The sequence below is a fragment of the Eschscholzia californica genome, unplaced genomic scaffold (assembly GCF_041429995.1).
Source record: "Eschscholzia californica isolate CP2 unplaced genomic scaffold, dmEscCali1.0.p SCAF_1, whole genome shotgun sequence".
NCBI lineage: Eukaryota > Viridiplantae > Streptophyta > Magnoliopsida > Ranunculales > Papaveraceae > Eschscholzia > Eschscholzia californica.
Window position 1 is genome coordinate 83,140,552 of NW_028238198.1, and position 14,284 is coordinate 83,154,835.

Here is a 14,284-nt window from a genome sequence, read left to right on the forward strand (position 1 = left end):
TATAGGAACCCCGTTCGTGTTGAAAGAACTCCTCTTCGTGAATACCATACGAGTCTACTGATTCACAAGAAAATATTCAGTAGGAGCCAATCGAATTCACAAGAGACTATTCGTTATGAGTCAACCGAAATTCACCTATTAATCTATTTTCTTGAATTCGGTGAACTTGTGCCAAATTCAATATCAACTTTTCAACAAAAAAAAAAATTCAATGTCAACAATAATGCTGCCCTTATAAAACTTCCCTTTTATTTACTCCCTTTTTTACTTATTACAACATTAAGGTAACAAAAGAAATGAAATGCAAAAGGGGAAAAAAAAAGTTAATTAGGAACAGGACAAAATGTGATGGGACCCACAGCAGTACGCACAAGTACGGAACTGACCTTTGCACGAATCTAAACTGATCCTCCGCAAATTTAGGTTCCTAACGACCTGTTACGGACCTTACGGTGAGTCCTCTTCTTACGTTAAAAGCGTCCCTTTTATCGGAAATACCGCCGTAGTAACAACCGTTATTCACCATGTATTTGTAATAGGAAATGTTATATTAGAACTGTTGTCTGATGAGGAATCTAACGAGTAGCAGCAGCGACGGCTGCACCCATCACAGCGGTCGATATCGAAATCACATACGAAACAACATTAGATTTTGTTTTAATCGGGGTCGTTAAATGATCATCACCATACAGAAAACGTCTAACGATAGCAGAACTAGGACTCGCCACAAGATCATCCCACGCTTCATCAGATTCTCTACCGTGTTTTCGAAATGCATCAGTGGCGTCGAGACGATGAATATTCCATCCAGGAAGCGATCTTAGCCGTTGGATCTTTTTCAATTGTCTACAAGCTAATTTACAACTATTTTCTTTAATATCCTTAATAGCTTGTTCAAGTAATTTGGCACGTGTTTGATAATCAGAACCATTAAATTCAGCTCTGAAAAACCGGTCCAGTTCCGGAACCCCAATCGCACGTCTAATTCCTTGATCATAATCTGATTTCGGGTCGAAAATTTCTCGAACTTCGTCAATTAATCCCGATTTTACCATTTGATCAACTCTTGTTGATACAAATGAATGAAGAATTGGTAATGAAACATCTACCCAAAGGAAACAACAATCATATTTTGACCTAAATTCGAGGTCATCGTCATCGATAAGTTTTTCGATATATGAATTTGAACCCCCAACGATAATTGGGAGACGGTTCCGGTCAACTATAGAACCAATAGATAAAGTAGCTAAATTACGGAAATCAGAACCGGTAAAATTCGAATCCGGGTCTATAATTCCTAAGAGATGGTGTGGTATGCCACACTGTTCTTCCTCAGTGACCTTATTAGTGACAATATCTAGACCACTAAACACTTGCATTTTATCAGAATTTACGATTTCGGCCGGGAACCGGTTTGCTAAATCAATAGATAGTCTTGATTTTCCTGTTCCAGTTGCACCCATTACCACCACCACTTTCTCTTTCCGCCACCACGCATTGAAAGAATCCGGCATGATCGGAGTCGCCGGAAAATTCACAAGAGGGTGAGTTTGTTTACAAACAGGAAATGAAATTCTCATGGTAATTGATTTTCCCCTGTTGGCAAGAAAAAGAAAATTCCTTCAACTTTACAAACACTAAGTACAATTAAGCCTACTAATTAATCAAGATTAGTTGTAATTAGTACATACCTAGCTATTTACACTTTCTTTTGCTTGCTTATTTTGTTGTAGACGCGGCGACTTGATCAAGAGAGAAATTGAAGAACAAGTAGTTATAGAAAGAGAACTAGAGAGAGGTGAGAGAGAGAGAGGAATAAAATGGGATGTCTTATATTGACAAAGGAAAGGGGGAAGTTTTTGTGAAGAGCATGTGATAAAAAGTAGGAAAAACAAGGATGTTAAATGGGAAGTAGTAGTAGTACTTGTGAGAGAGTGAATGAATGGGATATATATAGATGGATTTCTCTCTCTCTCTCTCTCTCTATCTCTCTCTCTCTCTCTCTCTCTCTCTCTACTTTCTCTCTCTATGAATGTTTTTGATGGACTAGGACTTGTGGGGCGAAGCCCATTATTTATACCATATGAAGATGTATCTAGGGTTAAATCAATTATCAAATCATTAATCCTTCTAATGTTCACACTAACTTGGGTTTTGCTTAATATCTTGATTAAATTAGGAAACTTTAAGGAAATGATTATTATAGGTTAATTCTTAACTGACTCCACTGACCATGATAGATAATTTAATGTTTAAAAAGGTTTCCATGGTAGTGGGCCTAGTAGCCCATGAACATTTCAAGCCACAAATCTAATTAGGGGTTATTTAGTTAGTTACCATTTTATCATTTGCAAGTAAACACATTGCTTAACTTGTGATTGATATAATATTGTATTCTAATCTTGATTTGTAGAATAATATATTAAGTTTTTAGAAGATTTGTGAATTGGACTTTTGGTGCTTCAAGTTGATTGTTTTTCTCCATAAAATTTATAGCATTTGCTTTCTTGATACCCATATATAATAAGCATCAATTATCAAAAGTCAAATTTCTTAGCATGAATTCACTCTTAAAATTATCCCATATGAAGGGCTGGAGATAGAATAGAAATGACTAATTACACAAAAGTAGATCAACATGACGAGACTAGCACATAAAGACCTACTTTAAACGGCCAGAATGGTAATTTATTTTGGGTACGTATAAATAACAAGATTAAAGATGTCAAAAACCCTTGGTTGGAGTGGTAAGAGGTATAATTTTCCATTTAGAGGTCAAGAGTTCGAGACACGCTGACCAATTAAAAAAAAAACAAGATTAAAGATATTTCAAAAAACACTTATGGTGTGTTTTGTTGCAGGATTCCTAAGTAGGATTCCTATAAAAAGTGGGATTTGGTAGGATTCATGAATCCTTGGTCTGTTTGGCTACCAAGAATCCTAGGATTCTTGAATCCTAGGATTCTTGAATCCTAGGATTCTTGAATCCTAGGATTCTTGAATCCTAAGGATTCCTAATTCCAAAATTTGTATTGGACCAAAATCCCACCCTACCCCCTAGGATTTGCTAGGATTTTGGATTAATTTATCCAAATTTCAAACTTAAAATCAACAAAAAATATTTCCTTCACCCGAAAATCATTTTTTTTCTCCAAAAAATTTGTTTTTTCCCCGAAAAACATTTTTTCCCGGAAAATCATTTTTTTCTCCAAAAATCAGTTTTTTCCCGAAAATCATTTTTTTCTTCAAAATATTATTTTTTTCCCCAAAATCAGTTTTTCATTTTTTTTCTTCAAAATATTATTTTTCCCCAAAACCAGTTTTTCATTTTTTTTCTTCAAAATATTATTTTTTGTTCCCAAAACATATTTTTTCCACGAAAATCATTTTTTTTTCAAAAAACGTTTTTCCCAAAATCTGATATTTCCTCGAACGAAACGATATTTGAAAAAGCTACTTTTGAGAACAAAGTTTATTCAATATTTTTTTTCTAAATAAGCGTTTAAAAATACTCAAATAATAATAAATCATAGGATTCTTATTAGTTGCCAAACACACCAAAAAATTTTACTTGGATTCATGAATCCGTGGAATCATGAATCTCAAGGACTCATGAATCCGCAGATTCATGATTCCGTCATCCAAACACACCATTAACTTCTCTTCTCCCCACCTGCAAAATGGAACCATTTCCATGTAATTGTATATGCAACTAGGCCCTCCTCAAAACAAATGACTTCTTGGTAACACTCTGAGCTTTGATATCTACTCTTATTTAAGATACAATTTAGTCTAAATGACAAATATACGTGGTTTTATAAGGATAGGTTTGTTACTCTAAATTGGTAACTTTGGTTTTGCCAATCCAGTAATGGAATCAAAAACCCAATTTCTTTTTTTTTTGTTCATGTATGTTTTTGCATCAATCTCAAATTTTACCCATAAAGGCCATCAACTTTTTAATTGATGAGTTGACATTACCAACCTAAATAAGTATCCAGTGGATGGGAAATTGACTTTAATAATCTATCATCCAAAATGTTTTCAAGAAAGTCAAAGTTCATACAAGTAGGAAACTCCAATTTCTCTTTTATAAATGCATCAGGTTAGTTTCTTTTTTGAAGAAAAAGGAGTGGTAGTTATGAAGAATCCATTAATGAAATATATCATTTTTCACTAATATAAGTCAACTGAAGTAGTAATTAAGGAAATGATGTGGTACCAAAAAGAGGACTCTCACTCCAACCGTGATGCTATGCCCGACCACTCTCCCGGATGAATTCCGACCGGGTGCAGAACGTGGTCGGACAAAATTTAGAAGTGGGAGTAGGACCTGTCTGGTGACCAGATGCTTACTTCTTTGGAACGGATCTGTTGGGTTCTCGAATTTTATGTCCATGCATTAGGTTATTAGGTGGACTCTAACAGAAGATTTACAATTTTAGTGTCCAAATTCTGTCTAAATTCATCAAATCTTTCGGATTTATCAGGTATTAAGTAATCCCAGCTTGGGTTTGCACTACCAAAGGAGGAGGCATTTGCGCGCTTTTCAGGAGAATGAAACTTTTAGACGATGTTGACATGAACACATCAATGCCAAGATCCAGTAGGTCATCTGAGCTTAATGAAATTTTGAAAAACTCGACTATTATAAATAAAGGTCATCATTTGAAAATGTGTTCTCTCTTTAAGATGCCAGATTAAACCACTTTTATTCTCTCTTTATTCTTGAATGGCGGACATCAGTAAGCTGGTGATATCGAGCAAATACGTTCAGGCGAGATGTCAAATAACATTTCAAAGCTCAAGCTTGGCCGCTTATTTCATTGATCCCGTCAGGTTAGACCTACCTTCGGGTTTTGAGTGTTCATGGACTCGAAAAAATTAGGTTCACAAAGAGTCTCTCATTCTCGGTTTTTTTTCAACCTACTTACAAAGAGGAATTCTTCTTCCCCGTATAGTATTGATATTCAGAATTGGTGCGACATGTTTTTGGCTTCACTTGTCATCAATTATTTTTGAAAATAACAGTTGCAAAGAAAACCAAATAAGCAGATTGTTTTTTTTGAATATTTACTACAATGGTCATTACTATTAAGGACACAACAAGAGCCGACCACCAACCCATCATTCTCGGCTAGACTCGGCAAGGAGACCATGAATAGATAAGGATAAAGCCAAATCCTTGGTGGCTTAGACTTACCATACTAGTTATTATTCCATGTATAATATGTTACCATTCCCTATAAGTTTCCATTTCATGTAAGTTTCCATTTTATGTATATCCTACCATATCTACATATACCTATATATAATACCATATACTAGTTGTAATACATACAGAGAAAATACAAAAGATTAAATTGCAATTATATATTCCTCTCTTTGTTCTCTGTTTTCCTTCTTACTCCATCATCTTCTCACTTTGGTTCATTAGTATTAAGACACCATTAGTCTCTTCACATGGTATCAGAGCCTACTTGTTTTTTTTAACACACAATGTCTTCAACCATTGATACCACCACTCAATCCGCTACTAATGTTACTCAAGTTTTCGATGTCCACCATTCGGACTCTCCAACGACTGTTTTAATTCAACCACTTCTTACCGGAGATAACTACGCCTCCTGGTCTCGTGGTATGACCAAAGCCCTCCGTGCCAAAGACAAACTTGGTTTCGTAGATGGGACTATTGTGAAGCCAACTTCTCCCGTTGAGTTACATTCATGGGAACGGTGCAACGATCTTGTTGCAAGTTGGATACTCAATTCAGTTTCTCAGGATATCCAGTCATCGATTCTTTATGATGAATCTGCTGCTGAGACATGGAAAAATCTCCATGATCGTTTTTTTCAAACCAACGCTCCTAAGGTTTTCCAACTCAAAAGAGCTATCTCATGTTTGAAACAAGAGGCCTTAGATGTCTCTACATACTTCACTCAGTTGAAATCGCTCCAAGACGAGCTTCAATCACTTACAACAGTTGAACCATGTATTTGTACTCATGGTAAATCTATGATTGACAGGTTAAATCAGGATCGTGCAATGGAGTTCCTTCAAGGACTCCACGATCGTTTCTCTGCAATTCGCAGTCAAATCCTTCTCATGGACCCATTCCCCTCCACTTTACGTATTCATTCGCTCGTTAAGCAGGAGGAGGTTCAACAAAATATTGTCGACTCTAACTCTAATGGTGTTGAAGCGGCTACTCTAGCCGTCGGCCAAGGATCACGTTCCGATCGTGGTGACCCACAACGTTCAAAGCGACAACGTCCCTACTGTGACTATTGTCACACACATGGCCACGTTCGAGCTCAATGCTATCAGTTGCATGGATATCCACCAGCAAACACAAGTCGGTCAGGCCCAATATCTCGTTCTCGAGGGCGCCCACAGCAGCATCATATAGCTGCCTCTGTCACGTCAACAGCAGCCCAACAGGGAACGCCCGCAGCCACTTCTCTGACCAGGGAACAGTACCAGACTTTGATTACTCTTTTGGACCAAAACCGTCAGTCTACAGGCACCCCTGCTACACCAGAACAGTCCACCGACCCCATCATTAACCTAACCGGTATGTTTTTTAATACTCATTCTTGGGTAGTCGACTCGGGAGCGGCCAAGCACATTTGTTCAACGTTATCCTCATTTACTTCTTACGTTAAGGCCCCTCCCGACTATTATGTTCGACTTCTCGATGGAACACGAATACGTGTTCTCCATATTGGTTCCATCTCTTTTTCAAAATCATTTTTTCTTAAAAATGTTCTACATGTTCCGGATTTCAAAATCAATTTGATTTCTGTTTCGGAAATAACTACATCTTTATTATGTGAGGTAATTTTTTATCCTTCCTCGTGTGTCTTTCAGGACCTAGCGACGGCAACGACGATTGGACTTGGTGATCGATCGGAAGGACTCTATTTTCTTCGTACGGACCCTAGGATTTGCTCATCTTTCTTTCCTAGTAGTAGTAATAATGTTAATTTCAATATTTGGCATTGGAGATTGGGACACCCCTCTCTTTCTCGATTTAAGTATTTGCTTTCTAATGTTCAATGTATGAAATTTATTTCTATCAATAATAAACCATGCGATGTTTGTCCTTTATCTAAACATAAACGTTTACAATTTCCGATTAGCACCTCCATTACTTCTCGTCCCTTTGAACTCGTTCACGCCGATCTATGGGGTCCTTTTTCGGTCCTATCAAACTCGGGATGTCGTTATTTTTTAACAATAGTTGATGATTATTCTAGATGCACTTGGATATTTCTTCTCCCAAATAAATCCGATACTACCAAGTACGTCACTAATTTCACAACATTCGTTTCAAATCAATTTAAATATCACATTAAGAAATTCAAATCCGGTAATGGTTCAATCTTGATTCCCAAGATTCAAACCTTCCGATCCGACAATGGTTCTGAATTTATGAACCATGAATTACAAACTTGGTTCCAAAATCATGGAATCTCCCACCAAACTAGTTGCACATACACCCCTCAACAAAATGGGGTCGTAGAACGCAAACATAGACATATTTTGGAAGTGGCGCGATCTTTACGCCTTCAAGCACATCTCCCTCTCTCTTTTTGGGGTGAATGTGTCCTTACTGCAGTGTATTTAATAAATAAATTGCCCACTCCCGTTTTACATGGAAAATCTCCACACGAAAAGTTGTTAGGTTCTCCTCCTAACCTCAACCATCTTCGAGTCTTTGGTTGTTTATGTTACTTTCGTCATCCTATCGTTAAGACAAAATTAGATCCTCGAGCCTCTCCGGGTATGTTTATTGGCTATCCTAATGGCCAAAAAGGTTTTCGTATATATGATTTCTCTACACGAAAGATAATTACTTCTCGTGATGTTATCTTCCACGAGGACCGATTTCCGATGACATCTATTCCCACTTCTAAGAAACGACATTTTTTATCCATTACTGATGACGGCTCATTTCAACATCCTTCCACTTTGATGTCTAATCGGGTGGCTGCCCTCAGAAATCGTTCTCCTTCACCCACGGCTCCAACAGTGGAGCTACCCACTACGGGCACTCCTGTCCCCTCATCAATACAAAATCTGTCTACAGGCACCTCCCACCTGCCTCATCTTTCTACGTCAGGTCCTTCATCACCTACCGATGGGCCATATCCAGCCCCTCCAAGCATCACATCTCCTAACAATTCCGACACCTTGTTAGCAGGTTCACCCACTCAACTGGTTCCATCTAGTGATTCCCAGATGGACACACATCGGCCTCAACGTTCAAGACGCCCACCAAAACATTTATCAGACTACATTTGTCAATCATCTACTAACCCATCCATTCCTTATCCTATGACCAATTTCATGTCCCTTGATATATTCTCAAAACATCATCAAGTATTTCTTGCCTCTGTTATTTCAACTGTGGAACCTACTTCTTATTCACAAGCTATGAAATCCCCAGAATGGCGAAATGCTATGTCAAAAGAAATTTTGGCACTGGAATCAAATAAAACTTGGTCTATCGTTGATTTACCTCCTGGCAAACGACCCATTGGTTGCAAATGGGTCTACAAAATCAAATTTCGCTCTGATGGATCGGTTGAACGATACAAAGCTCGGCTTGTCGCCAAGGGTTATACTCAAATAGAAGGTCTGGACTATCATGACACTTTCGCTCCGGTAGCCAAGTTGGTCACTGTCCGTATCCTTCTCTCCATTGTCGCAATCAAGGGTTGGTCACTTCACCAACTTGACGTCAACAATGCTTTTCTCCAAGGAGATCTCAATGAAGAAGTCTTCATGAAACTACCACCTGGTTTTTCAAAACAGGGGGAGTCCAAAGTTTGTCATTTACACAAGTCCCTCTATGGCCTCAAACAGGCTTCTCGTCAATGGTTCTCGAAATTTTCCTCAGTTCTCTTAAAAAAGGGTTTCACTCAATCCCTCTCTGACTACTCTCTTTTTTCTTTCACCACTTCATCCACATCTCTTTATGTTTTGGTATATGTGGATGACATCATAATTACTGGAAATAATGATTCGGCAATTTCCAAACTCAAAATTTTCCTCGATCAAACATTTTCTCTAAAAGATCTCGGACGTCTACAATACTTTCTCGGCATTGAAATTTCCCGATCTTCAAAGGGTATTTTCTTATGTCAAAGAAAATACGCTCTCGATATTCTCGCAGATTCAGGTCTTACTGCATCACGACAGGGCCGTGCCTGAGAATTTAGGGGCCCTGTGCAAAATTTTAATGTGGCCCTTTTGAAAAACAAAAAAATATACAAGTAAAATTTAACAAGGTATAGTTTTTTTGCTAAAGATATTTGTTCGCCGTACAAGATATAGTTTAGAATCTAAATATAATTTTTCGGTATCATAATTTTCACCTACATATTTTCGAATTTTTTCATGTAGTTAATTTTTTAAGTTTGAAAAGCTATTCCAAAAATGGTAGAATTGTACTCAAATAAAATGAAGTGTAACAGAGTAGAAATAAAGGTTCAATTAGCAAGGTACCATGAGCTTTACAAAAAGGAGGGAAAAGCAAAATTAATAAGTAGCACGGGAGTTTCGAACTTGAGTCAAGTGCATGGAAAGATAAGCTTCTAACCATCTCGGCCAAAAATCTCCTTATGTTGAAGTATGTATCTGTATATTAATATAGGACGTTTAGCATTGCCAAGAGTAGGCCCTTCTTAGGTGGGGGGCCCAGTGCGGGCGCCCTGCCCGCACGGGCCCAAACACGGCCCTACATCACGACCCTCTCCCTTTCCGATGGAACAAAAACTCCGTCTTAGCCCTTCAGATGGTGATTGTCTTTCTGATCCCTCTGTCTATCGTCGTCTAATTGGACGATTACTCTACCTTACCGTCACTCGTCCTGACATTACCTATGCAGTTAATAATCTTAGTCAATTTCTTCAAAATCCTACTAACATTCACCTTGAGGCGGCACATCGTGTCCTTCGTTATCTCAAAGGTTCTATTAATCATGGCATTTTTCTTTCGGCCAATAGCTCCCTCCACGTCACTGGCTATTGTGACTCTGACTGGGCAGGTTGTCCCACGACTCGACGTTCCACTACAGGATACTTTACTATGCTAGGTTCAAGCCCTATATCATGGAAGTCAAAAAAACAACCCACAGTTGCAAAGTCTTCAGCAGAAGCTGAATATCGAGCACTCGCTAATCTTACTTGTGAACTTCAATGGATTAAATCCCTTCTTATGGATTTCGGCATTACTCATTCTTCCCCAATGTCCGTCTATTGTGACAATCGGGCGGCACTTCACATCGCGGACAATCCGGTTTTTCATGAACGAACCAAGCATATTGAAATAGACTGCCATTTCGTTCGTGAAAAAATTAAAGACAACACAATTGCTCCCCGTTTTACATCAACAATCGATCAACTAGCCGACATCTTCACAAAACCACTAGGTGGCGACATTTTTCAGAAGACTATTGGCAAGTTGGGCATCATCTCAATTTCTGCTCCAACTTGAGGGGGAGTATTAAGGACACAACAAGAGCCGACCACCAACCCATCATTCTCGGCTAGACTCGGCAAGGAGACCATGAATAGATAAGGATAAAGCCAAATCCTTGGTGGCTTAGACTTACCATACTAGTTATTATTCCATGTATAATATGTTACCATTCCCTATAAGTTTCCATTTCATGTAAGTTTCCATTTTATGTATATCCTACCATATCTACATATACCTATATATAATACCATATACTAGTTGTAATACATACAGAGAAAATACAAAAGATTAAATTGCAATTATATATTCCTCTCTTTGTTCTCTGTTTTCCTTCTTACTCCATCATCTTCTCACTTTGGTTCATTAGTATTAAGACACCATTAGTCTCTTCACATGGTATCAGAGCCTACTTGTTTTTTTTAACACACAATGTCTTCAACCATTGATACCACCACTCAATCCGCTACTAATGTTACTCAAGTTTTCGATGTCCACCATTCGGACTCTCCAACGACTGTTTTAATTCAACCACTTCTTACCGGAGATAACTACGCCTCCTGGTCTCGTGGTATGACCAAAGCCCTCCGTGCCAAAGACAAACTTGGTTTCGTAGATGGGACTAGTGTGAAGCCAACTTCTCCCGTTGAGTTACATTCATGGGAACGGTGCAACGATCTTGTTCCAAGTTGGATACTCAATTCAGTTTCTCAGGATATCCAGTCATCGATTCTTTATGATGAATCTGCTGCTGAGACATGGAAAAATCTCCATGATCGTTTTTTTCAAACCAACGCTCCTAAGGTTTTCCAACTCAAAAGAGCTATCTCATGTTTGAAACAAGAGGCCTTAGATGTCTCTACATACTTCACTCAGTTGAAATCACTCCAAGACGAGCTTCAATCACTTACAACAGTTGAACCATGTATTTGTACTCATGGTAAATCTATGATTGACAGGTTAAATCAGGATCGTGCAATGGAGTTCCTTCAAGGACTCCACGATCGTTTCTCTGCAATTCGCAGTCAAATCCTTCTCATGGACCCATTCCCCTCCACTTTACGTATTCATTCGCTCGTTAAGCAGGAGGAGGTTCAACAAAATATTGTCAACTCTAACTCTAATGGTGTTGAAGCGGCTACTCTAGCCGTCGGCCAAGGATCACGTTCCGATCGTGGTGACCCACTACGTTCAAAGCGACAACGTCCCTACTGTGACTATTGTCACACACATGGCCACGTTCGAGCTCAATGCTATCAGTTGCATGGATATCCACCAGCAAACACAAGTCGGTCAGGCCCAATATCTCGTTCTCGAGGGCGCCCACAGCAGCATCATATAGCTGCCTCTGTCACGTCAACAGCAGCCCAACAGGGAACGCCCGCAGCCACTTCTCTGACCAGGGAACAGTACCAGACTTTGATTACTCTTTTGGACCAAAACCGTCAGTCTACAGGCACCCCTGCTACACCAGAACAGTCCACCGACCCCATCATTAACCTAACCGGTATGTTTTTTAATACTCATTCTTGGGTAGTCGACTCGGGAGCGGCCAAGCACATTTGTTCAACGTTATCCTCATTTACTTCTTACGTTAAGGCCCCTCCCGACTATTATGTTCGACTTCCCGATGGAACACGAATACGTGTTCTCCATATTGGTTCCATCTCTTTTTCAAAATCATTTTTTCTTAAAAATGTTCTACATGTTCCGGATTTCAAAATCAATTTGATTTCTGTTTCGGAAATAACTACATCTTTATTATGTGAGGTAATTTTTAATCCTTCCCCGAAAAACATTTTTTCCCGGAAAATCATTTTTTCTCCAAAAATCAGTTTTTTCCCGAAAATCATTTTTTTCTTCAAAATATTATTTTTTCCCCAAAATCAGTTTTTCATTTTTTTCTTCAAAATATTATTTTTTCCCCAAAACCAGTTTTTCATTTTTTTTCTTCAAAATATTATTTTTTGTTCCCAAAACATATTTTTTCCACGAAAATAATTTTTTTTTCAAAAAACGTTTTTCCCAAAATCTGATATTTCCTCGAACGAAACGATATTTGAAAAAGCTACTTTTGAGAACAAAGTTTATTCAATATTTTTTTTCTAAATAAGCGTTTAAAAATACTCAAATAATAATAAATCATAGGATTCTTATTAGTTGCCAAACACACCAAAAAATTTTACTTGGATTCATGAATCCGTGGAATCATGAATCTCAAGGGCTCATGAATCCGCAGATTCATGATTCCGTCATCCAAACACACCATTAACTTCTCTTCTCCCCACCTGCAAAATGGAACCATTTCCATGTAATTGTATATGCAACTAGGCCATCCTCAAAACAAATGACTTCTTGGTAACACTCTGAGCTTTGATATCTACTCTTATTTAAGATACAATTTAGTCTAAATGACAAATATACGTGGTTTTATAAGGATAGGTTTGTTACTCTAAATTGGTAACTTTGGTTTTGCCATTCCAGTAATGGAATCAAAAACCCAATTTCTTTTTTTTTTTTTTGTTCATGTATGTTTTTGCATCAATCTCAAATTTTACCCATAAAGGCCATCAACTTTTTAATTGATGAGTTGACATTACCAACCTAAATAAGTATCCAGTGGATGGGAAATTGACTTTAATAATCTATCATCCAAAATGTTTTCAAGAAAGTCAAAGTTCATACAAGTAGGAAACTCCAATTTCTCTTTTATAAATGCATCAGGTTAGTTTCTTTTTTGAAGAAAAAGGAGTGGTAGTTATGAAGAATCCATTAATGAAATATATCATTTTTCACTAATATAAGTCAACTGAAGTAGTAATTAAGGAAATGATGTGGTACCAAAAAGAGGAATTTCACTCCAACCGTGATGCTATGCCCGACCACTCTCCCGGATGAATTCCGACCGAGTGCAGAACGTGGTCGGACAAAATTTAGAAGTGGGAGTAGGACCTGTCTGGTGACCAGATGCTTACTTCTTTGGAACGGATCTGTTGGGTTCTCAAATTTTATGTCCATGCATTAGGTTATTAGGTGGACTCTAACAGAAGATTTACAATTTTAGTGTCCAAATTCTGTCTAAATTCATCAAATCTTTCGGATTTATCGGGTATTAAGTAATCCGAGCTTGGGTTTGCACTACCAAAGGAGGAGGCATTTGCGCGCTTTTCAGGAGAATGAAACTTTTAGACGATGTTGACATGAACACATCAATGCCAAGATCCAGTAGGTCATCTGAGCTTAATGAAATTTTGGAAAACTCGACTATTATAAATAAAGGTCATCATTTGAAAATGTGTTCTCTCTTTAAGATGCCAGATTAAACCACTTTTATTCTCTCTTTATTCTTGAATGGCGGACATCAGTAAGCGTGTGATATCGAGCAAATACGTTCAGGCGAGATGTCAAATAACATTTCAAAGCTCAAGCTTGGCCGCTTATTTCATTGATCCCGTCAGGTTAGACCTACCTTCGGGTTTTGAGTGTTCATGGACTCGAAAAAATTAGGTTCACAAAGAGTCTCTCATTCTCGGTTTTTTTTCAACCTACTTACAAAGAGGAATTCTTCTTCCCCGTATAGTATTGATATTCAGAATTGGTGCGACATGTTTTTGGCTTCACTTGTCATCAATTATTTTTGAAAATAACAGTTGCAAAGAAAACCAAATAAGCAGATTGTTTTTTTGAATATTTACTACAATGGTCATTACGAAGACATTGATACATAGATACTATGTGATAAGCACGATAACTGCCGAATTACTACTGGCCTAAAGTTCGACAAATTAAATGACCTAAA

At 37.9% G+C, this 14,284-nt stretch overlaps 1 pseudogene across 1 annotated transcript; it reads right to left on the bottom strand.

Moving 5' to 3' along the window:
- Positions 1 to 232: 232 nt before the first annotated feature.
- On the bottom strand, positions 233 to 2,043 carry LOC147570079 (adenylate isopentenyltransferase 5, chloroplastic pseudogene; annotated as a pseudogene). Its single transcript, XR_015231388.1, has 2 exons — positions 1,692 to 2,043; positions 233 to 1,596 (listed from the first exon to the last, which is right to left on the bottom strand). The product of XR_015231388.1 is annotated as an adenylate isopentenyltransferase 5, chloroplastic pseudogene (transcript).
- Positions 2,044 to 14,284: the final 12,241 nt, after the last annotated feature.